The sequence below is a fragment of the Taudactylus pleione genome, unplaced genomic scaffold (genome assembly GCF_031769625.1).
Source record: "Taudactylus pleione unplaced genomic scaffold, aTauple2 ptg000242l, whole genome shotgun sequence".
NCBI classification, from domain to species: domain Eukaryota; kingdom Metazoa; phylum Chordata; class Amphibia; order Anura; family Myobatrachidae; genus Taudactylus; species Taudactylus pleione.
Genome location: NW_028284644.1, coordinates 7,874,849 through 7,899,869, shown reverse-complemented (window position 1 = coordinate 7,899,869; position 25,021 = coordinate 7,874,849). Strand labels below are relative to the sequence as shown.

Sequence of the window (25,021 nt, the reverse complement as noted above, 5' to 3'; positions counted from 1 at the left end):
TTCACCACCACAATGGATTTGAAATTAAACAAACAAGATGTGCTTTAACTGCAGACTTTCAGATTTAATTTGAGGGTAATTACATGCAAATAAGGTGAACGGTGTAGGAATTACAACGGTTTCTATATGTGCCTCCCACTTTTTAAGGGGCCAAAAGTAATGGGACCAACTAAACAATCCTAAATCTAACTTTCACTTTTTAATACTTTGTTGCAAATCCTTTGCAGGCAATTACAGCCTGAAGTCTGGAACACATAGACATCACCAGACGCTGGGTTTCATCCCTGGTGATGCTCTGCCAAGCCTCTACTGCAAATGTCTTCAGTTCCTGCTTGTTCTTGGGGCATTTTCCCTTCAGTTTTGTCTTCATCAAGTGAAATGCATGCTCAATCGGATTCAGGTCAAGGGATTGACTTGGCCTTTGCATAACATTCCACTTTTTAGCCTTAAAAAACTCTTTGGTTGCTTTTGCAGTATGCTTCAGGTCATTGTCCATCTGCACTGTGAAGCGCCGTCCAATGAGTTCTGAAGCATTTGACTGAATATGAGCATATAATATTGCCCGAAACACTTCAGAATTCATTCTGCTACTTTTGTCAGCAGTCACATCATAAATAAATACAAGGGAACCAGTTCCATTGGCAGCCATACATGCCCACGCCATGACACTACCACCACCATGCTTCACTGATGAGGTGGAATGTTTTGGATCATGAGCAGTTCCTTTCCTTCTCCATACTCTTCTCTTCCCATCACTCTGTTATAAGTTGATCTTTGTCTCATCTGTCCATAGGATGTTGTTCTAGAACTGTAATGGCTTTTTTAGATGTTGTTTGGCAAACTCTAATCTGGTCTTCCTGTTTTTGTGGCTCACCAATGGTTTACATCTTGTGGTGAACCCTCTATATTCACTCTTGTGAAGTCTTCTCTTGATTGTTGACTTTGACACATATACACCTACCTCCTGGAGAGTGTTCTTGATTTGGCCAACTGTTGTAAAGGGGTTTTTCTTCACCAGGGAAATAATTCTTCTGTCATCCACCACAGTTGTTTTCCGTGGTCTTCCGGGTCTTTTGGTCTTGCTGAGCTCTCCGGTGCGTTCTTTCTTTTTAAGAATGTTCCAAACAGTTGATTTGGCCACACCTAATGTTTTTGCTATCTCTGTGATGGGTTTGTTTTGATTTTTCAGCCTAATGATGGCTTGCTTCACTGATAGTGACAGCTCTTTGGATCTCATATTGAGAGTCGACATCAACTGATTCCAAATGCAAATGTCACACCTAGAATCAACTCCAGACCTTTTACCTGCTTAATTGATAATCAAATAATGAGGGAATAGCCCACACCTGTCCATGAAATAGCTTTTGAGTTGATAGTCCCATTACTTTTGGCCCCTTAAAAAGTGGGAGGCACATATAGAAACCGTTGTAATTCCTACACCATTCACCTGATTTGGATGTAATTACCCTCAAATTAAATCTGAAAGTCTACAGTTAAAGCACATCTTGTTTATTTCACTTCAAAGCCATTGTGGTGGTGAATAGAGGCCAAAATATGAAAATTCTGTCAATGTCCCAATATTTATGCACCTGACTGTATACACACATTGCCCATTTTCCACGGTCACTCAAACTCCTATAGTGATATAGCAGACAGAATTAAGCTCCTTGCCTAGCTTCTCTAGATTAATACATATATTTTCCATTAGAGTGTATTACCAAAATGTTTCTCCATAGAGCCACACCATTTTTCAGATGTCATGGGATTTCACTTTCAACATTACATAACACTGGATAATGTTATGGCATCAGTCAAATTATGCTGGCACCAGGGTGGACAGTAAGCAATTTTTTAAAATACAGAGATCAAGAATTCACATTCATGTTAGCTACACTTTACTAGAGAGTGTATCTAATGCCTTAAGGTGTGTATCCACTTGACAACATTGTAATTGTACAGTCGTTCCTCATCCTGTATAGTGCCTACACTGAACGATATGTCGTTCAGTGCAGGCACCCTCCCTCATCCCCGAACATGCACAATCTGTCGTTATCGGCAGATTGACCGGCATGTTCAGGAGATGATTGATGTCGAAAATGACCAGCGGGAGCGTGCATTGCTGGTCGTATTCGACATTTTTAATGCCTGTTTTGCGAGTGATTAATGAGCGACTGAACGATAACGATGTCGTTATTGTTCAATCACTCATTTTAATCGCTTAGTGGATACGCACCTTTAGACCAGCTAGGCAGAAATGTTATGTATTATATAATCTGCTAATGTGTCCATCTAGCAGTTGCACAGACAGAGTTGGTGGGAGGCCATGTCCCTATTCTCTGGTGACTGACAGACATACAGTGCCTTGCAAAAGTATTCACCTCCCTTGGCTTTTTCCCTTTTTTGTTACATTACAACCTGTAATTTTTTTTTTTTTTAATCTGAATTTTATGTGATGGATCTGCACAAAATAGTCTAATTTGGTGTAGTGAAATGAGAAAAATATATTTAAAAAAGAATCTTTATAAATAAAATTCTGAAAATTGGCATGTGCATATGTAATCACCCCTTTTGCTATGAAGCCCCTCAAAAGTTCTGGTGCAACTAATTACCTTCAGAAGTTACATAATTAGTGAAATGAAGTCCACCTGTGTGAAATCTAAGTGTCACATGTTCTGTCAGTATAAACACATCTTTTCTGAAAGGCCCCAGAGGCTGCAACACCACTAAGCAAGAGGCATCACACCATGAACACCAAGTAGCTCTCCAAACAAGTCAGGGACAAAGTTGTTGAGAAGTATAATTCTGGATTGGGTTATGAAAATATATCCAAATCTTTGATGATCCCCCAGAGCACCATCAAATCCATCATCATCAAATGGAATGAACATGGCACCACAACAAACCTGCCAAGAGAGGGCCACCCACCAAAACTCACAGACCGGGCAAGGAGGGCATTAATCAGAGACACAGCACAGAGACCAAAGGTAACCCTGAAGGAGCTGCAGAGTTCCACAGCAGAGACTGGTGTATCTGTGCATGTGACCACAATAAGCCGTACACTCCATAGAGCTGAGCTTTATGGAAGAGTGTTCAGAAAAAAACGACTGGGGCCTATCCATTAGCAGATGTATTTCTGAGCGATGAAAGACAAAAGATATCCCTTGAAAATACTGGTGGCTGTGCTGAACGATATCTGTCATGTACATGACAGATTTTGGCAAACGATGAACGATATCGCATGACATCATTCAGGAAGTGGATTTTTTTCTCTGCAGCGCTTTGTAGCTGCTGCTAATATCTTTCACCGTTCGTCGTTTACCACATATAAACTGCACGAGATTGCTAATATCGTACAGCTATATGCGATAATTGACCAACATGTTGGAGAGATGATAGATGCGATTTATCAGCTGCTGGAGTGTGCATCTGTCATCGTTCAGGGCTTATCCATTAGCAGATATAATAAATGATTGAACGATATGTCATTCAATCGTTCATTTTATCTGCTAATGGATAGGCCCCTTTAGTGATAAAAATAAGAAGACACACGCTCTCCGCCTTTGGTTTTAGAGGTAAATTCTTACAAGCCATTAAAGCCCTATATTATAACCCTACTGCTTCTGTTCTTGCTGGGGGACTGCTTTCAGACCCATTCACCATAACCAATGGAACGCGGCAAGGGTGCCCATTGTCGCCTCTTATTTTTGCGCTGATCATAGAACCACTTGCTAGAAGGATACGTATAAATCCCGATATTACTGGTGTGACTGTTGGGACCTCTCAATATAAACTCTCATTATTTGCGGACGATATCCTTCTTACCTTGACTAAACCGCTTATCTCACTACCAAATTTGTTTCGTAAACTATCTATCCATGGAGATTTATCAGGCTACAAAATTAATAATAGCAAATCGGAAGCTCTTCCTCTTCATCTCCCGAGAGATCTGAGACAACTGCTACAGCTGAATTTTGAATTCAATTGGAGAAAAAACTCCTTGTCATATCTTGGGGTTAATATTACTAAAACATATGATCGTATGTATCAGACTAATTATCCTCCACTGTTTAAGTCTATTGAACATGACTTACTACAGTGGAAGACCTAATTTATATCATGGATTGGACGTATAAACGCTATTAAAATGAACGTTTTACCTAAGTTGTTGTATTTGTTTCAGACGCTCCCGGTCGCAGTACCGACCCGAGTTCTTTATCAGCTTCAATCTTTGTACTGTGATTTCGTCTGGAATTATAAAAAACCTTGAATAAGAAGGGAAGTCTTAGCTAGACAATCATCGAACGGGGGACTAGGATTACCAATGCTCCTACGGTACTATAACACCTCTCGTTTGAGCCAAGTGGTGGCTTGGCATGCCCCTATTTTCACTAAACGATGGGTAGACCTAGAGGGAGCTTTGGTGGGGGTGGACTTAATTTCATACTTACCCTGGCTACCATGTAAACACCAACCTAGGTCCCTACTTTCAGCCCCGGCAGTAGCTTTAACACTCTCTACATGGAACACTCTTAACAAAAAATTTGCTCTTTCCAAGTACCCTTCTCCTCAGACCCCCTGTGGCACAATCCTTCCTTTACACTGGGGCTCTTGTCTGCTGTGGCATCTATCTAGTCTGCAGCAGGTATCACACGCATCCATCATATTGTGGGACAATTTGCTCCACAAAACTTTGGTGATTTTCAGCAGACATATAACATCCCTGACTCCTGTCACTACCAATATCTACAACTCCGACATTTTGCTACGAGTGTTGGAGACAATGCTGGCACATTGGCACATTTTATCATACTTGGTCGACATGTCCAAAAATTATCCCATTCTGGAACATGGTCCGTACCCTTATATCATCAGTTGTAAATATAACTTTCTCTCTATCACCTGCCAACCTGTTACTGTGTGCTTCGGTAGACCAGGTTTCTAAAAATACGAACAAATTGATTCTTCGCATCTCATGTGCAGCTAAATATCAAATAGCATGTAACTGGAAAAAACCTGATACTCCAACTCGTCAAGAACTCTTGAACAGAATTTGGTTTTTATCTAAAATGGAGTACACTAACAGCCTTTTGAATAACTCAGTGGAGAAGTTTCACTCTATTTGGTCCTCCTGGTACTCCTCTCAGGCGGTTACCCTTCCTGGTCTCATGTGAACTATGATTCATAATTTTGACCCGGTTTCATTATTTTCTCTTTATTTATTCATTATTTTTTATTTGATTTATCTACTTTTTTTCCGTTATTATTCTGTCCCCCCAGCTCGCTTATATTTATACTTATATTTTTCTCCCTTCCCCATCTTTTCCCTTTTTTTAGTCACCCTATTTTCCTGCTTTATCTCTGTACCTTTTTCTTTTACTATATCACAGTTATTCTACTATAGTTTTATTGCAATTTATGAGGTTGTTTTTTTTCAATTATTGTAACATAGAGGAACCTTTCTTTTTTTGTTGTTTATTATATTTTTTGATATGTACAATTGTTATGTATTAGAGATTTATTGTTTATCTCTAGATTCTATGTCCATTGAGATGTAATACTGTTTTATATATCTAGTCCTATAAAACTAATAAACGATTTAAAAAAAAAAATAAGAAGACACGATTTGAGTTTGCCAAAAGGCATGTGGGCGACTCCCCAAATGTATGGAGGAAGGTGCTCTGGTCAGATGAGACTAAAATTTTACTTTTCGGCCACCAAGGAAAACAGTATGTCTAGCACAAACCCAACACATCCCTTCACCCCAAGAACACCATCCCCACAGTGAAATATGGTGGTGGCAGCATCATGCTGTGGGGATGTTTTTTGCAGCAGGGATTGGGAAACTGATTTGAGTCGAAGGAAAAATGGATGGTGCTAAATACAGGGATATTCTTGAGCAAAACCTGTTTCAGTCTGCCTGTGATTTGAGACTGGGACGGAGGTTCACTTTCCAGCAGGACAATGACCCGAAGCATACTGCTAGGGCTACACTCGAATGGTTTAAGGGGAAACATTTAAATGTGTTGGAATGGCCTAGTCAAAGCCCAGATCTCAATCCATTTGAGAATCTGTGGTCAGACTTGAAGATTGCTGTTCACAAGAGGAAACCATCCAACATGAAGGAGCTGGAACAGTTGTGCCTTGAGGAATGGCCAAAAATCCCCGGGGCAAGATGTGGCAAGCTCATAGAGACTTATCCAAAGCGACTTGCAGCTGTATTTGCCGTGAAAGGTGGCTCGACAAAGTACTGACTTTAGGAGGGTGAATATTTATGCACGCTGAACTTTTCTGTTATGTTGTCCTAAATGTTGTTTGATTCACAATATAAAAAAACACACAACTTCACAGTTGTAGGCATGTTCTGTGAATTAAATGATACACACCTTCAAACAATCCATTTTAATTCCAGATTGTGAGGCATCAAAACATGAAAAAAGCAAAGGGGGGTGAATACTTCTGCAAGGCTTTCCAGATTGTGAGGCATCAAAACATGAAAAAAGCAAAGGGGGTGAATACTTCTGCAAGGCACAGTAGGGTCTGATTCAGCAAGGAATGCATGGATGCAGACGCACGCAACCAGCCGATGTCCGCAGTCTGCGCATGCGTCTGGGTCACAATGCGCATGTAGAAACTACTCATTGCGTCCGCAAAAGCGAGCGCAGTGGATACTCAGACCCAGGGAAAAGTGATTGACAGGAAGTGCCGTTTGTGGGTGGATATGGGGAGTGGTCGGCTGAACGCAGGCCATTACAGGGTGTGCATAAATTAGCCACTGAGATGCCAGACGCAGCCTGGCGTCCCTCTGCGTGTAGGAAGTCTCTCAACTCCTGCGGCAGGGTAAGGTCTACCTTTAGTCTGCGTGCGGATCCGATGTTACTTGATGTTCCCGATATATTCTCAGCCTTGCACATCAGTACGGACGTTAGCGGAGAGTCAAGGGGTCGGCATTATATAGTGCTGGGCGTCTGCATCTTATGCTGCGGTTACCGTACGTATGCATTGATTAGCATATGTTCGCGGACCAAAAATATTTTAGTGTTAATCAGTGAGTGTGGTCCATTCATTTAAAACATATAAAATTCAGAAAATATTATCACATATTAATATCATACTAGTTTCATGTTTAGTAAATACATTTTCTTGGAAGTGTACATTAACAAGTATTATAGTTCTTTTTGTTATCAGCAAGCCTACGCCACAGAGCTTTTCAGGTCAAGACCTGATAATTGGTAGAATAGTGCCCAAGTGCTCTCAGAGCAATTTCAATATGCACACTTTATTTAGTTCTGTGTAGGTTCTGTGTTGCATTATTTTGTGTTTCTTTTTTTAGCAACAAAGTCAACTAACAACATTCTTCGTCAAAGTCTAACAAATTCATTTAAACTATTCTCATCTTTGTGTTGAGAGTGAAAATTCATTCAACCTTTACATATAAATAGTTCAACATCGTATAGTGAACATTAGAGAACAATAGGAAAACATTTTCAATGTCTATCTGAATTCAGAATGTTCTTTTTTTGGCATTGTTTTTGAGTGCATCATATAATACATAAGTCTAAATGGCTTTTGCTGCAATTCTTACATTTAATGGCCATGCCAAACCCTACAAGAAGGCAGCTCAGCTGTTGTCTGAGCAGTGGTCCAAAGGCCAGAAGAATGGATCCACATCTACCATAGGAACATCCATGCCCTCTAGTGTATAACATTAAAAAAGAATCTTGTGATCCTATTATCAGGTATAACAAATATTGAGCGTCTCCTCAATACAGCTCAGAAAGCTCTTTTTGGAAAACAAAAACAAATATCTGGAGACTGGCTACTTTTTTAAATTGATGCCATGTTTTGTAAAGAGTCAACTGACAATTTACACTAGTTCTTTGTTTCTGTTACTACGAAATTTGTGCTACTTGATTATGTCCAGTTTATTTGTACATTTTTTACTTTTTTTTTAAGAACAAGAAAGCCAGCACTCCAGAAACCATTTAGTCACAGGTAAAAAAAATAAACTGTATTCTTAAAATGTAAGTTAAACTTTAAAGCAGGAAAGTGATTGCAGCTTACATATTTCAAATAATAAGGCTAATTTTTACATGAATACATCATCCAAAGGACTGGTGCTCCTCTATTCATCCAATACTAGCCCTGGTGCCCACCAAGGAAGAACATTCATGATTTATATTTAAATAAAGAAAATACAGTCTAACCTTTTTACCAAAGCGGTTTCTGAACTTTTAACTTTATTACTGTTATCTTTTGCTGGTATATGGAGTTACACATCCATTCACCTAGATGGGAGTCCCAGTAATAATCATCAATTGATGACACTCAAGGTGGATACACATTAGGATGACCGGCAATCGTGCAGATGTTCGGGGCGATTTCCCTTCACCCCGGACCATCACAGACTGCCGGCACACACTAGACGATGTAATGAATGATGAAACATTACCTCGTTCTATCCTTCATTAAAATGCAATGCCATGCACACACACAATATTGTTTGCTTGACCGCGCAGAATGGTCAATAAAACGATCTTGTATATCATCTGCGGTAGCGCGCAATTGTGCATAAACACTAGATGATGTAGACGGTTTGTCGTTCCAATACGGTGAATCATCCCTATATCGTTCTAGTGTGTACCCACCTTAATTTGGTACACTAGAACAGTCTGTGCATTTGACGTGTTGCCCTAGACAAATATGCTCCTGGACACATCTATTTTAGCAACATACAAAATTGTTAATGTACGAATGCTCTATGCAACATAATGAATCATAACACTTGGGATTTGTTATTACATTATTTGACATTGTATAAATGTTATCTATGAACGCTCATTAAACTGAGTTCTGACTGCAATTATTTATGCATATCACTTTATGTAATATGTCGCTGGCACTATCCACCTACTGAACAGCACTACTATAATGTTGTCACTTTATAAATAAAGCATAATAATAATCTAATAAATAGCTGCCACCACAGTATGCATGCACATACGTCTGTGACTGGCTCTCTTTTGAGCCGATGTATATACAATATTGGGAGGATACGTCTGTGACAAGCTCTCTTTTGAGCCGATGTATATACAATATTGGGTCGGCTGTTGCCCAATACGTTGAAGCTAGATTGGCAATGTCACTTTAGTGGTTTGATTGTCATTAAACTGATTATTGACACTTACAATAGGAATAGCAACATGCTACCAAAACAAATCCCTAACGTCCCCTTACAAACAATTTAAGATTTAGTCGGATGTTCACAAATTGTCCTTATCTTGAATGCATATAAAAAACTGTACAGACATCAGTGATATATGTAGCAAACTATATTTTCAACAAGTTGATCCACATTTTTAGATGATCATTAAATCCAGAACCAACATATTTCCATAATGATAATCTTAGTTCTGGGAAGTATTTATATTAAGAAACAATGCCAAAAGTTTAACAAACAACAAGCAACATAAAAACTTCACACTCAAAGTGTGTGCCATGCCTTGTTGGCTATATTACTCATATGTCTGTAACAGTACTATAGTGATAGAAAACGTCCTGGTACTGTATGCTGGTTACAACTAAAGTGCAAATGTTCATAGGTTTCCCTACAGTACCTCCAGAGCCTCAGGTGACTGCTTGTAGCAGAAACTCTCCCTCATCTCTACCATTTCCTAGTGCCATTTATATTACAGCCACAGGCACAGATATCCCACTTTTGTTCTCTGATGCTAAGCCACAGTATAAAAGTCTTTTTTGTGAGATTTACTGACCTGATTTGTAAACTGGAAATAGTAGATGACACAGCAGAAATGGAGGGCTGTGTGGCTGCTATCACAAACTGTAAGTGAAAGAAAAACAGGATCTGTGAGAGCAGGAACAACTCTTTACCTGCCCAGTCCCTACTCCCTCCTCACTGGGACGGTATTTATCCTCCAACCAATAGCAGCTGAGGGCTGTAACCCTGCTGTGCCTGAACTGTAATCCACACTATGCTGCCTTTATCACTCTTACACTTTCCTGGTCTTTGTCTCTAGCTGCTAGCTTAGTGAGTTTGTGCATTTTAAACCTAATAAAAGCAGGGCACGTGGAAAGTCTCATTTGTGCGCTGAGCCTCTACTCCTCCATTGTAGAGGATCGATTATTGGAGGGTACGGACCGATCTGTTGGAGCAGTTTGACTGTGCTGCTTGTTCATCGGTGCAACACAGTTATCATCAGGGTAAAGCTATTCTGCACATGCACACAAGAGACCCTTTTTATGTTGCCTGTATCAACTGGAAATCGGGCCAAGATTGGACCTTAAGGCTAAGAACAACGCATATCCCAAACTGACCCGGCGTCTGATGGAAGGATATGTCAGACGGCCATAGACAATACACGATCCAGTTTATGACCGCGCAATATACCCTTCCATCTTGCATTCACCTGCATGCTGTCGTCAGCGTGGTTGGCACATGTGACATGCAACACATCAGACATTCCTGGGACAATCAATTGAGAGTACACACTGGGCGACATGGACAATATATTGTCCAATATATCTCCTAATATGTACCCACCTAAGGAGTAGATTTACTAAATGTCAGATTTACAAGGAGTAGATTTACTAAATGTCAGATGTACATAGCGGCCACTGACCAATGTTTTTTAAAGGGCAATAGTAATTAATATTAAATCAGAGTAGTTTAGCATTAATTACTATTGCCCATTGAAAAACATCAGTCAAAACCGCCGATTATATAGGCGGCTTTGTAAACCTGACATCTACCCCTAAGTATCAATATTTGCTATATATCAATATTAAATATCCATGCCTACGCCATTGGAGATGAAGGGGAATATTCTCACTATAATAGGAACAGAGGAATGCGGTGCTGGGCTGTGACAGCCACTCCATGTTAGTGGCCAGTGCTCAGTGTGGGGGTGTCACAGGAACAGTAATAACACAGAATGAGTGACGTAATTCAGTGTTTTAGGCAGCACATAAACCTGGACCAGTGTTTCTCAAAACTTTTTTCTCTCGTGACACACTGAAGAGTGACATCCACATAATTTATGTGACACAAAATTTAAAATATATAAAATAGAAGTTAATTAACATTATTGTATTAAAAGCTGCTAGAAATACCTGAGTAAAGCACACTCTCCCAGTAGTTCTTTACATATAACACCCAGAGCCGGACATAGGCATAGGCATTCTAGGCAAATGCCTAGGACATCTGCAATGCCTAAGGGACATCCCACGGTTCAACGGCAGGTGTGGCATAGTGACGGCGCCAGCCGGGCGCGACGACTACCTGCTACCCACCACTACTGCAATCTGAGCTCAGCTGTGGTTGGGCAGCATTTAGAATGAGCTGTTGCACATGTGCAGAAGCTCACTCTGGCTACAAGTAAAACGGCCATGGGAAGGCATGCTGCGCATGCCCAGTCATAGCCACTCCTCCCATGGGCCTGAGTTGTGAGTCACAAATCATGGTTCCGCGCCCATCACTCGCCGCTGCCCAGCACCCATCAAGTACAGCAGCAGGGACGGTCCCAGGAGCTGGAATATTTCCTGTGACTGCCTCTCTGCCTGGCTGAAGAGAAGAGACAGACGAAATTGAGTCTGTCTAGCATAGTAAGTTAGCTTGGAGAGGGCACTGGGTATCTGACTGAGAGGTGCTGGGTGCTGACTGTGCTGGGAAAGGGCTGCTGGATGAGGCCAAGGGTGCTGTGCTGGTAAAGGGTTGTTGGATGAGGCCAAGGGTGCTGTGCTGGGAGAGGGTTGCTGGATGAGGCCAGGGGTGCTGTGCTGGGAGAGGGGTGCTAGATGAGGGGTACAGTGCTGGGAAAGGGGTGCTGGATGAGGCCAGGGGTGCTTTGCTGGCAGAGTGGTGCTGGATGGGCCTGGGGTGCTGTGCTGGATGAGGGGTACTGTGTTGGGAAAGGGGTGTTGGATGTGGAGTGCTGTGTTGGGAGAGGGGTGCTGGATAAGGGGAGGAGTGTTGACAGGGGTGCTGTATTGTGAGGAGAGCAGTGAAGATGGTCAGTGAGCGCTGTGAGGTGGGCAGTAACTGGGTCAGGGTGTGTGCTATGTATCTATCTATCCACAAAATGTAACTGCTGAAGTGGGCAGTCCGGAGGAGCCGATGACGTGTGTGGAGGGGCCGTGGCCGTGATGATGCGGTCACTGAGCCACGCCCCCAATCTGCCCCAAAATTAGCTCCATGCTCCCATGCTGTACAGTTATGCTGTACATTGTGGCTGCCTCCTCCTCCTGGAGGAGGAGGCAGCCACAATGTCGGCATGTAAGCCCAGTGGCAAACGCAGGATTTCTAGAGGGGGGTTTCCAAATGCTTGATTTTTCAGCCAGTGTAGCCAGTCCATGAAGAGGGCACAATTAGCAGCTTTTATATGCATCATACAAAGTGTATTGTATGCCATAATTCCAGCATATACATGACCAGTGATCACAGTAAGCCATTAAATACGGCAGTAGGGCCATCCTGTCTGAGCTGAATGTTTTTATTTCAGATGTGGGCTCCATTCCAGAGCACTGGACCAAGTCTGGGGGAGCAGCAGAATAACCTAGTACTGCCCTGGACATATATGTACATATTGGTCTTGTCATGCACTGGATAGTGTATTATTATAACCCTATTGATGGTCTATAGCAGTGCATGTTTTCCAAATCAAATTTTTTGCCTACGATGCCTATATGTACAAGTCAGCTGCACCTCTCTGTGAGACCCCTGTTAGTGAGGGCCTACCAAAATGGCATTCACAAACAAACCACTAAAGGGGGCATATCAATAGAACTGGTATTCTCTGTTTCCTAGCTGATTATCTGAAGATTTTTTGGTGAATGATTAAATTGTTCTAGAGGATATCTAGTGTTTAGATTAGAAGTTACAAACCTGCCTGAACAAACAAGATACCAATGGTGCTATACCCAAAATACATAATACTATAGGGCTGTAAAGCCAATACTACAATTTGAAATATTTATTTTTTATTTTTATAAAACACACTTTTCACAATACAAATTACATCACAGTTGTTTGCAAACGTTCCACACTCAAAGTATAAGATTCTTCCACCCTTATTCTAGGGTTCAGAGTTCGATTGTGTATCCATATAAAGGATCTCACAACCTCTTTACTCCCATATATATGTGTGTGTGTGCGTTATTATTTATATATGTATATGTAGCTATATACAGTATCTAGATATATAACTATGTGTCAATATTTATTTATAGTGTGTGTGTGTGTAGAGAGAGAGAGAGGTGTTAAAATGGGGATAAATTAATCACAATTTTGTGTCCTCCGCCAGACTCCTAAGGGAAGAAAGAAGAGGGAGAAAGAAAAGGGAGGAACACATAAGAGGTAAGTGAATAGAGTGTCATGTTTGAAAAAGGTTTGAGCACTATGCTTGCTGGTGGGATTATCTGATAGGAGGCCAGGGCCGGATTAAGGTCTGTGGGGGCCCCTGGGCAACAAACTTGTGGGGGCCCCTATATACCACAGTTTCTCGTAACCCTAGGAACATCTTTTTTCCTTTTTATTCACCTCAGTAGTAGTGCCCCTCTTGCAATGCCCACTGTAGTAGTGCCCCTTATGCAGTGCCCCCAGTAATGGTCCCCCTTATGCAGTGCCCACTGTAGTAGTCCCCACTATGCAGTGCCATCTGTAGTAATGCCCCATTATGCAGTGCCCCCAGTAGTGGTCCCCCTATGCAGTGCCCCTTATATAATGTCCCCAGTAGTGGTCCTTATATAGTGCCACAGACCCAGTAGTGGTCCCCCCCTATGCAGTGCCCCTGTAGTGGTCCTTTTATGTAGCAACAATGCCCCCAGTAATGGTCTCCCTATACAGTCCCCCAGTACTGTCCCTTATATAGTGCCCCCAGACCCAGTAGTGGTCCCCCCCATGCAGTGCCCCCTATATAGTGCCCCCAGTAGTAGTCCCCCCTATGCACTGCCCCCAGTAGTAGTCCCCCTATACAGTGCCCCTAGTAGTAGTCCCCTTAGGCACTGACCCTAGTAGCGCCCCCCCAGTGCCCCCATGAAGTGGCCCCCCCTATGTAGTGCCCTCTGTAGCGTGCCCCCCTATGCAGTGCCCCCTGTAACGGGCCCCCCTATGCAGTGCCCTCTGTAGCGCCCCCCCCCTATGCAGTTCCCCTTACACACACACACAAAAAAAAATCACAACTTACCTGAATCCCTGCTCCTGACGCAACCGCCGCATTCAGCTCTGGGTCCTGGCTCTTCTCCTTCACTATGGTAGAGACGTCAGCGTCATGATGTCTCTCCCATCACATGCTGTGGGGGGAGCTGGAAGACGGAGCTCATGAGTGAGCTCCAGCCGGCTCCCTCCGTTGTGCAGCAGTCAATGAGAGTCTGTCTGACTCTGCCTGCCGCCGGCGGCTGTGTGTTTGTCACTGTGTAGTGTGGCCGCACTCCCTGTGGTCCACACTACACTAGTGGTGGGGACACTAGCGGCAGGGGCAGACAGCGCACCGTTGCTAGTAGGGGCCCTCCGTGTGTGGGGACCCAGGGATGACCGGCCCTGTCGCCCCCCCCTTAAGCCGACCCTGTAGGGGGCACCAAATTGGTTTGGGCTGGCTCTGAAAACACCAATAATACCACTAACCCGGCAACACCTCTATAACTACCAAAAGAACACACTGTCAGCGTTTTTTTACATACTGTACCAAAAAAAAAAACACCCCCACATTCTCTTTAACCATTGTAGTTTACTTACCCAATTTCCTTAATTTCCTCCTCCTCCTACTGAGTCTGCAGTCTACTCTCCAGATACGAACACGTCTGTACTGCTGCAGCTGTCTGCTTATTCAGGAAAGCACACTCTTCTTCCCTTACACTATTGTGTGGCTGGAGTGCATCCTCATGCGGGACCTGACCTTTCACCCTGCTGTCATTATGTGCTACATACCAGGGATGGCATTGTACACAACACACCAGGCACCAACTCGCAACGCACTCAGGTGTAGTGTCCAAAGGCTTGAAAAGCATTATCTACAGCAGTGTTTCTAAAGGTATAAAAATAAATGTAAATGAACATTACTGTACCCATACCTCCCAACGGGATGCAGTCAAGAAGCCGACGGTCGAAATGCCGACCACCAGCATCCGGCTGTCAAAACCCGGCAGACGTCATTATACCTAACGAAGGTAAGCCGGGTGAGGACAGCCACAGGGGGGAGTAGGGGCTCCCTGGGGAACTTAGGGTTAGGTACCCCCCTCGGGGGGTTAGGCTACGGGAAGGGGGGGTTAGGGTTAGGCACGACTGGGGGGAGGTTAGGGTTAGGCACCCCCCCCGGATTCTTAGGTTTAGGCTGCGGGGACGAGGGGGGTTAGATTTAGGCACTTAGGGGTGGGTTAGGGTTAGGCACTAGGGGGGAAGTTAGGGGTAGGCACCCTTAAAGGAGGGTTAGGATTAGGGGGGGGAAGTAGGGTTAGTTATACTTAACTTTTGATCTGTCGGGATCTTCACTGCTGCCAGTCTTCCAGCGTCAGGATTTCAACCACCGGACATAGGTCCACCAGTATTTCATACCGATGCCCTCCCAAATGTCCCGCAGTGTCCCGCAGTGGGGGGGGAGTTGGGGGAATCGTACACCGCTGCTCTGCATAGCAGAGCAGCGTGCATGCAGAGCGAGAATATTATTCACAGTATGGGGGAAAGCCTGGGGGTAGCCCAGCTTCTCAGAGATGCTGGGCATGCCCCTTAAAGATGTAAATGGGGCGTGTTATCAGGCCACGCCCCCTTTACTATCAGGCCATGCCCCCTTTTCGGGCGCGCGCATCCCGAATCCTCCTTGACAAATGTTGGGAGGTATGCTGTACCAGAGATGCCGACATTCTGGCTGCCTCTTCCAGGAGGGAGCAGCCAGATTGGCAAAATCGGGGGGGAAGGGCTGATGTTTGTGGACGGAGCGGGGATGTGGCCACGTGATTGCATCATTTTTGCCCCGCCCCGCTACACAATGCCGAGACAGTATGGCACGCCTCCCGTTTAACGTCATGCTGGGGGGCGAGCCCAGCACTTCATCAGTAGTTGGGCTTCCCCCAGCCCTCTTCCTGCACTGAATGGATGGCACAGACATGCGCATGGCATCCATTCTCTTCTCCGGGGTCCGGCACCGCCGCACAGCTGTGGCGGTGGAGGTGCCCAACCTCCCGACCACCTGCGGGACACTTTGGCCGGCAGGTGGAACGGCGGGGCAGTGCCCAAAAGTCGGGACTATCCCGCTGAAATTGGGAATGGTTGGGAGGGGTGTGCCCTTTATGGGGTGGCGGCACTGTTCGACTGCACTGGTCGAATGTGCCTCGAGCCGGCCCTGCTACAGTGTAGAGATGGCTATTGACCATCCGTATATTGCCATCAATGTTCGATGGTTTTGCTATCGTTGTCTCTCTGCCATCAATGGCTGAGATCCAATGGTGGCGTGGGGATGTTTTTTTTCAGTCACATGGCACTTAGCCCTCCCACACACTGCGCACCACTTAGCCCCCCTTCTTTGATTGGCCTGCCGCAGTCACGTATCCCCAACTAGTGATGCACATGAGCATCATGGTATTCTGTTGATGACACTGATGTAAAGTATTGATGCCGTTATCATTGGTGAACCATTCATTGACAATCCCTACTTCAACGGAGTAACTAAATTGGAATTAAACTACATTTACAGTGGTGCTTGAAAGTTTGTGAACCCTTCAGAATTTTCTATATTTCTGCTGAAATTTGGCCTAAAACTACCTCAGGTTTTCACACAAGCCCTAAAAGTAGATAAAGATAACCAAATCAAACAAATAAGACAAAAAAAATTAGACGTGCTCATTTTTTTATTGGGGAAAATGATCAAATATCACATATCTGTGAGTGGTTTTCAGTATTTGGTATGACTCCCTTGTCCAGCAATAACTGCTTCTAAACGTTTCCGGTAATTGTTGATTAGTCCTGAACATCGGCTTGGAGGAATTTTACCCCATTCCTCCATACAAAACAGCTTAAACTCTGTTATGTTGGTGGGTTTCCTCCCATGAACTGCTCGCTTTAGGTCCTTCCATAACATTTTGATTGATTTAAGGTCAGGACTTTGATTTGGCCATTCCAAAACTTAATTTATTCTTCTTTAACCATTCTTTGGTCGAATGACTTATGTGCCTTGGGTCGTTCTCTTGAGATGCAGCTCATGGACAGATGTCCTGAAATTTTCCTTTAGAATATTCTGGTATAATTCAGAATTCATTATCCCATCAATGATGGCAAGTCGTCCCGTGCCAGATGCAGCAAAACAGGCCCAAACTATGATACCATCACCACCGTGTTTCACAGATGGTATGAGGTTTTTATGCTGGAATGCAGTGTTCTCCTTTCTCCAAACAGAACGCTTCTCCTCATGTAAACCAAAAAGCTCTATTTTGGACTCATCTGTCCACAAAACATTGTTCCAATAGTCTTCTGGCTTGTCCACGTGATTTTTAGCAAATTGCAGACGGGCAGCAATGTTCTTTTTAGAGCAGTGGCTTTCTCCTTGAAATCCTGCCATGCACACCATTATTGTTAAGTGTCCTGATTGGTGGACTCATGAACATTAACATTAGCTAATGAGAGAAAGGCCTTCAGTTAAAACGATAATGGATCATTTTCCTAAAAAAAATAAATTAAAAAAAATGAAGACGTCTAATTTCTTTTCTCATTGGTTTGATTTGGTTCTCGTTATCTACTTTTAGGACTTGTGTGAAAATCTGAGGTAGTTTTAGGCTTAATTTCAGCAGAAATATAGAAAATTGTGAAGGGTTCACAAACTTTCAAGCACCACTGTACAGTAGATGTGCAGTGATGACCATGTCAGAAAGAGGTCAGTCATTGTGCATTTTCACTCTTGAGTATGTAAGTTGTCATTTGACTTTGGTTGTTAAGTTGTGAGGTAATGAAAGAGTTAGTAAATAAGATTAGGGCCTCTCTGAAGTTTAGCTTATTGCTTTCTGCTCACTAGAGCAGTCAATCCACCTTATTACAGTGCACTGACCCTTGAGTTACAGGTCACTAGCACACAGTCACAACTTGATTTGCAGTTCATGGCAAAATCCAAAAAGCAATTCCTCGAATTGAATGTTGTAGGAGGTCTGTTTTAGGATTAGATAAGTCTACATTGCTAAAACATTTTCATATCTCCCTAATGTGTAGTCTACATTACTAGAATGTTGCTGAATAGGTTCTCTTCTCTTTCGCAAACAGGTCGCATTGGCAGTAAATGTGCACTTTTAGTATATAACCTGTAGTTTTCTATATTTGGACCCACCCACTGTTTTGTTTATCATGGTACAGTCCAGATTCCAATGATTAAAAGAAAAATTTCAGGCATAATTAAAATATATATTTGGACTATACCATACACAACTTTTTTTTGGTAAACTAACAATTTTAAATGTGCAGTTTAAGATTATTTGTATTATCCTATTTTTATGGCGCCACAAGGGTTCCACAGTGCCTTACAAATGAACAAAACAAGAATACAGCACCTTACAGTACAAAACAATGCAGGACAAGAACATGGTTTCTAAGGAATGTAGTTATGAGACCGATGCCGCCGATCTCAATACCGACATCCAAATCCCGACAAGGGACTTAAGATAGGCGTTGAAATGCCGACACCTATCTTAATCCCGACGCGTGAACACTGAAGGACGCCAGTCCGAAAGAGGTAAGTCCAGGGCGCCCTTTAGCGTTAGCCGGGGGGGGGAGGGTTAGTTTTAGGGAGTGTAGCGGGGTTAGGTTTTGGGGAGGTTTAGGTTAGGCACCCCTAGGGGCAGGGTTAGGCACCACTGGGGGGGTTATTTTTAGGCACTAACGGGGAGGGTTAGGCTACAATAAGGGAGGGATAGGGTATGGGGGGAATGGATGAGGGTAAGTATAGTTACCCGACCCCTGTCGGGATACCAGCCATCGGGATGATGCTGTCGGTATTCTGACAGGAGGCATCCCGACAGCCGGCATTACATTCCGGTTTATAAATATTGCTGCATCCGTGATAATAACACTACAATAAGCAGCAGGGCAGCAGCAACCAAAGGTTAGGTGCCATTCTAGGGAGTAAAAGTTATGTCCCTTTCACATCTCCAAAATAACCCGGGTTATTGCCATGTTGAGGCGGCTCGACCCGGGTCGAGGTGCAGTCTAAAAGCACCACTTTGGAATAACCCAGGTCAAGCAACCCGGCATTTCAAAGCGGATTACAAGCAGTTTTACACACGGGTCGGACTCGGGTCTATGTGCACTTAAAAGTTTCTGACCCGGGTTATTCAACCTGGGACTCGGGAAAAATGCTGATTGGCCGCTTTTTTTATGCCTTGATGATGTCAGCAGCCTGAGCCCTGCCAGCACACTACACAGAAAGAGTGAGCTCTCTGATTTTCAGCACCATGGCAAATTGGAGTACTGACGAGGTGAAGCAGCTTCTGAGAATTAGGGGTAAGGCAGAGATTGCCAGACAGCTGACAGGAACTGTAACGGATTCAGGGCCTGATTCAGAGTCGCTCGTAAGCGGCCGCTCGTTCGCTCTGAGCGATGTGCGCACAACTGCGCATGTGTATGGGTCGTAATGCGCATGCGCCAACCAGTCATTGCGGTCGGAAATCGAGCGCTCGCAAAATAGCGAGTGCCTGCTAATTTGAGTGACAGGATGAGGCGTTTGTGGGTGGTAACAGGGGAAGGTGCTTGAAAACGGGGAGTGGAGATCCAAACGCAGGCGTGCCAAACGGTCAAAACGGGCGTTTTAAGGGTGTGCATAATTAACAAAGCAGCGTCCTCGACCACGTCACTTGGTTGTTTCTTAGCCTGAACTGCTCGCATGATTGCGGTAGGAAAATCCAACCACAAGCACTGCGAGCAGTTCAGACGCCTTTCGATGTACTCGATTAATCTAATAAATAGCGGAGATGACGTAGGATGCGAGCGGCCAGGGTGTCTTTACAAAATAGTGAGAGAATGTTTCATTCGCTCGCTCAGACATAGAGGCGTCAACAGACCGCAAAGAGCGAGCGCTCAATTTAAATAGCCGGCCCCTTTTTCTGAATGAGCGAGTGCAAATAGCGTCCGGCTCTGAATCAGGCCCTCTGTTTTATATAAAAATATAGCACAATTGCTGTCACAGGACTCAGCAGCAGGTAGTAAATAAATTAAAATCACTTAAGAAAAACTACCTAAAAATTCATGACCGCAATAAAAATAAAAGTGTGGCAGCCAGGGTTGAGTGGGAATTTTTTGACCTTTGTGCTGGTGTTTTGGGGTACACAGCTTTAACCACGCCGTTAAGCCTTTCTTCCAGCCTTGCAGCCAAGGAAAGCAGCCAGGCATGTGCCACCCAACCTGCCAGCTCTGCCACCCAACCTGTCCCCACCCCTCTCCTTTTGTTCCATTCTGGCACCTCATTTTTCTGAGCCTAAGAGTCCATTTAAAATGACATCCATGGAGTTTTGGAAAAGGGCCAAACCGGGAATAACCCGGGTCGAAAGTGCAGTGAAAATAGACCAACCCGGGAGTAACCCGGTTCGAAAGTGCAGTGGTTTGACCCGGGTCGGACCCGGGTTCAATATCCCTGGTCGGACCCGGGTTTGAGATGTGAAAGGGACAAAGGAGGAGCACATGCGGGATTATATAAGTTCATTTTTCTGGAAGAATTGTTAGAATATTTTCTGCAGCTGTAAGGCTTGAATATACAGGTGTTTATTTCATGCATTCAACACGTCTGAAAGAATGGACCTGTAAGAACAAGCACACACTTTCAGACAAGCGTTTGCATTATGTTTATTGACTTACAAAAGCCAAATGCACACTCATCACCTAAAATTGTTATTTTATCACTGTATGTATCAAGTATTCTTCATATAAAATAGATTGTAAAGTCACTTGCGTGCACTGCTGAATAAGGCCCTATGTCAGCAGTTTATAAATAAAGGATAATGATAATATCAATGTTGTGGTAACATTCAGAGCAATACTACTCAGTACAATATATTGGAATTCTATAGGAACACTAATTAAGTATAAAGGGCCTGATTTTAAATAGGGAATAAAGCAAAAAAGAGCAAGTAACTATACACCTGGCCAAAACATGTAGCAATGCAATCAGTGCAAATACATACATTTCTGTGTGGTAAATACTGGCTGCTGTTGCATGTAGCCCACAAATGCTGGACAGCGTTATTTTTACACTGGACGTACCCCTCCCAATTCAATATCTCTCTGCACATCTTACATCTGCCCCACCTGCAGTGCAACATGGTTTTCTAGGGTGCACAGGGCCTGATTCTGATCTGCATGCAATGCCGATATTTACGCAGTTTGAGCGTTTGTTAGCCATTGCGCATTCGTGAAAGCTGCACCGCGCGGCAATTGTATCACAATTACTCTCACATAGAAGATCCATTGGCAAAGTGAGTGACAGGTAGTCAGCATTGGGGGGAGGTAACGGGGTGGTTATAAAAATGCAGGCGTGTCGGACCGTTTAAACACTGTTTTCTGGGCGTTCCTAATCGCAGCAGGAGAGCCCTCTGCGTGTCTGGAGACCCGCTATGCGTGCGACTTATTCAGAAGTCTGATGGCTGCCTGGCCTGTGTGCGATGTTTCTGGTTTTGTGCGTGAGCAGCAGATGTGAGATGCTTTCAGTGGACGTCTCTAAACACTGGATGGCAAATGGGTCACTAGCAAATTTTTGCAATTGCGATCTGTGAGAAATTATTGCTGCAATAACATTAGCGTCCATCTCTGAATCAGGCCCACAATTACTTGCTCTTTCTTGCTTTATTCCCAATCAGGCCCATAGTACATCATATTGCAGGAAGTCTGAGTACACGGTTACATAGGTCAAACTCTTTGCTCAAAAGCTATGGGGTATGTTTACTAAAGAACGGGTTCTCAAAGCCGCTATTTAAAGTGACATTGACAGCTGGTTTTAAAATGATAACAATAAATGAAAAACAAGCCTGATTTAGGGGCATATTTATTAATTATTGGGACTTGGTCCCGATAATAATATTTTTTTATCGCCGCAATAACAAATGAAGTATTCCTCCGGATGTATTAACATTCAAATGCAGTGACAGGGGCTCCTTTAAAATGTGTAAAAAATAAAGCAATGTGATAACTTTACTTCTGGGTTCTTGAGCTTAGTAAATTTGGCACTTTATCAGCCCCTATATTAACCTATGGGGTCTGCTTTTGCAATCTAAAAAGGGATCGCTGTAGATATCTCCCAAATCTTCTGCAGTCCCCCTGACATACTGTACATCCAGGTCATACATGCCTACCCTCCCAGTTCTCGCGGGAGGCTCACGATTTTTTGGGTAACCCCCCGCACCCCCGGAAGGATAGGCACTTCTCCCGCATTCTGCCCACTTCCTAGTGAAGTGGGCAGAATGGGGAGAACGTTAGCGGGGATGGGCGGTTCTGAGCGTTGGGGGCAGTGCCTAATGATGCGATTCTATGAGAATCACGTAATTTAGCCCCGTCCCTAGTTAAAATATGCATAATCACAGTGAATTCCCGCAAGGGGGTAGGGCTTAACAGTGCAAGTACCGTGAGAGGCGGGTCTTAATGGCACGATCCGTCCAGCCCCGCCCCCAACTCTTCCTACCTGCTTCACCTCCCTGGGCGTCTCCCGGGGAGGAATATTAAATAGTCGGCAAATATGATCCAGGTAGTACTTAATATTTGCTGGTACCCCCTGAAAATGGGTGTTTCCAGGAGATATCCCTCAAATATTTTTTGATAAATATGCCCCTTGCCCCTTACTCTTGTTTCTGTTTTAAATTCAGCAGTCAAGCTTTGAAACCCCACTATTTAGTAAACATATCCCTTTTTATGTCTATGCTTTTACCGTGATGCAGTTGGTTGACATTCACAATGTCAATAGTTATTATGTCGACATTGTTGAAATGTTGACAGGAATTAAGGTTAGGATTAGACTACTGGGAGGTTAGGGTTAGGCACTATAGGCATGGTTAGAGTTAAGGGTAGGGATTAGGTATAGGGAGACTGTAGTCACCGAAGCACTGGCGCATGAGTTGACTCTGAACGCTGTGACTCAGAAGCCTCCCCTGCCGTCGGGACCAGGTAAGACACTACTAGATCTCCAGAGAAGGTTTGTCGACATTCTATCATCATACCTCCCAACTGCTTTGAAATGGAAAGTGGGACATTGCCGTGGCCTTATGACAGAGGGTGTTGCTTCATGGGCATGCCCCCAGTCTCTCTCTCCTGTGAAAAGAGGGCTTGCGCATGGCATCTATTCACCACTTCCCACCTCCCACACATCCATCGCGGGAGGTGGGAAGTATCCAAAAAGCGGAACTGTCCCAACATTGGGACGGTTGGGAGGTATATTAAATGTAATTTAGTAGTAACTTTGGGCACGTGAACACTGATTGAGCAGCAGATAAGCAATCAAAAAATGGTTCTACCCATAGAACCTAGAAACATTAAAATTACGACAGATATTGATCGCTAAAGTGCGCTAGTGTCTAATAAATACTTCCCTTACGAAGTAGATGGTTTGTCTTATGAGTGGATGGTTCTTTCACAAATGGCAATCATCCAATACATGAAAAACAAAAATGAATGTCACAACCATAGTGTAGTATTTTCATATAAAAGCAAAACACATTTATTCACATCCAAAACACATGTAGTAAAATTGTGTACTTTCGGTGGCAAACACTATACACTTTCAGGTATATCCAAGTTTTTAATAGATGGGGAATTACCAGAAGTCCCTTAAAACAGAGCATGTAGATGTTTAGTTGGAAGTTTCCGGACTACCTCTATATGGAGCCTTGTTGAGGTCCCTCTGGAAAATTCCTTCTTGTGGTCAGTCCTGCACATGGCCAACGCGTTTTGGGAGCGTTTCCTCCATTCTCAAAGGAGCTTCACAAGTGCTCTGCTGGGCCGTCTACTGCATATATATATTGTGGAAGATTTTCAGGTGCGGTAAGTCAGCTGTGAAAGACAAGACTTGGGATGTGTTCGCCAAGACAGCTGCTTCTCCCAGCTCAACAATCCTTTAGAAGTGAGATATAGAGTGAGTTATAGACGTTGGACCCAATTTTCACCGTGGTCCTGCGGTGGTTGCAAAATGCAACGCTGGTCTTTAAGGAGAGGTCTTCAATTCTCCCACATGTAGTGCTAGTAACGCATTTTTCAGATCCTACGTCTGCTTCCTCAAGCTGGTATTGTGTCGACATTTCAGCAGAGTTGAATGATGAATGTCGATATTTCTTTCTTACCTGTTAAATCCTTTTGTTCGACTCCAAAGGGGGCACAGGGATCACTCTGGGTATAGCCTGAAGAGAGGAGATTCTGGGAACCCAGGTTCCCTCCAAAAAGGAATCTCCTTTTCTTCTACCTCCACTAGGGGGCAGAGGGATCACTCTGGGACTTTCCAAGCCTGCCTCGGTATGGAAGGGTATGCTCCTGGGCTGCACTGAGAAACCATTGCCCAAAGGTTGCGTCTGAAGATGCGACGGTATCAAATGCATAGAAGTGAACAAAAGTGTGGGTGGAAGACCACATCGCAGCTTTTTAAAGCTGTTCCGCAGATGCTCCACGTTGAGCCCTTCAAGAGGCTCCCACTGACCGTGTGAAATGGGCAGTCACCACGGCAGGGGCAGGGAGATCTACCGTAAAAGTCAGGGGCGTTTTAAGAGAGGAGGGGGCCCGTGTGCAGACTCAGTATGGGGCCCCTCCCCTATCCGGCGGTGCCGTGGCGGCCGCGGGTGCAGTAGATTCTGGCTAAGTGCCAGAATCTACTGTGCATGTGCGGGCCTCCGGGAAAATGGTGCCCGCGCCGTTTGCCCGGGGATAGCAGAACTGCGCATGTGCAAGTCACTGGTAAAAATGGCCACTGCCATTTTCCCAGTGATATTTGTTGCTCTGCAGCGCCACCTCTCTTAGACTGAGGGCACTGGGATGATGACTCTGGAGTCCTGGTTAGAGAAAATTGATGCTTCAAAA

General features: G+C 44.0%; 1 protein-coding gene across 1 annotated transcript in view; it reads right to left on the bottom strand.

The window, feature by feature from the left end:
- PRICKLE4 (prickle planar cell polarity protein 4) overlaps window positions 1-25,021 on the bottom strand; it is a 62,960-nt gene that overhangs the window by 36,112 nt on the left and 1,827 nt on the right. The window contains exon 2 of the mRNA XM_088479649.1: window positions 9,771-9,838. The gene's annotated coding sequence lies outside the window, so the exon portion shown is untranslated. The remainder of the gene's footprint in view (window positions 1-9,770; window positions 9,839-25,021) is intronic.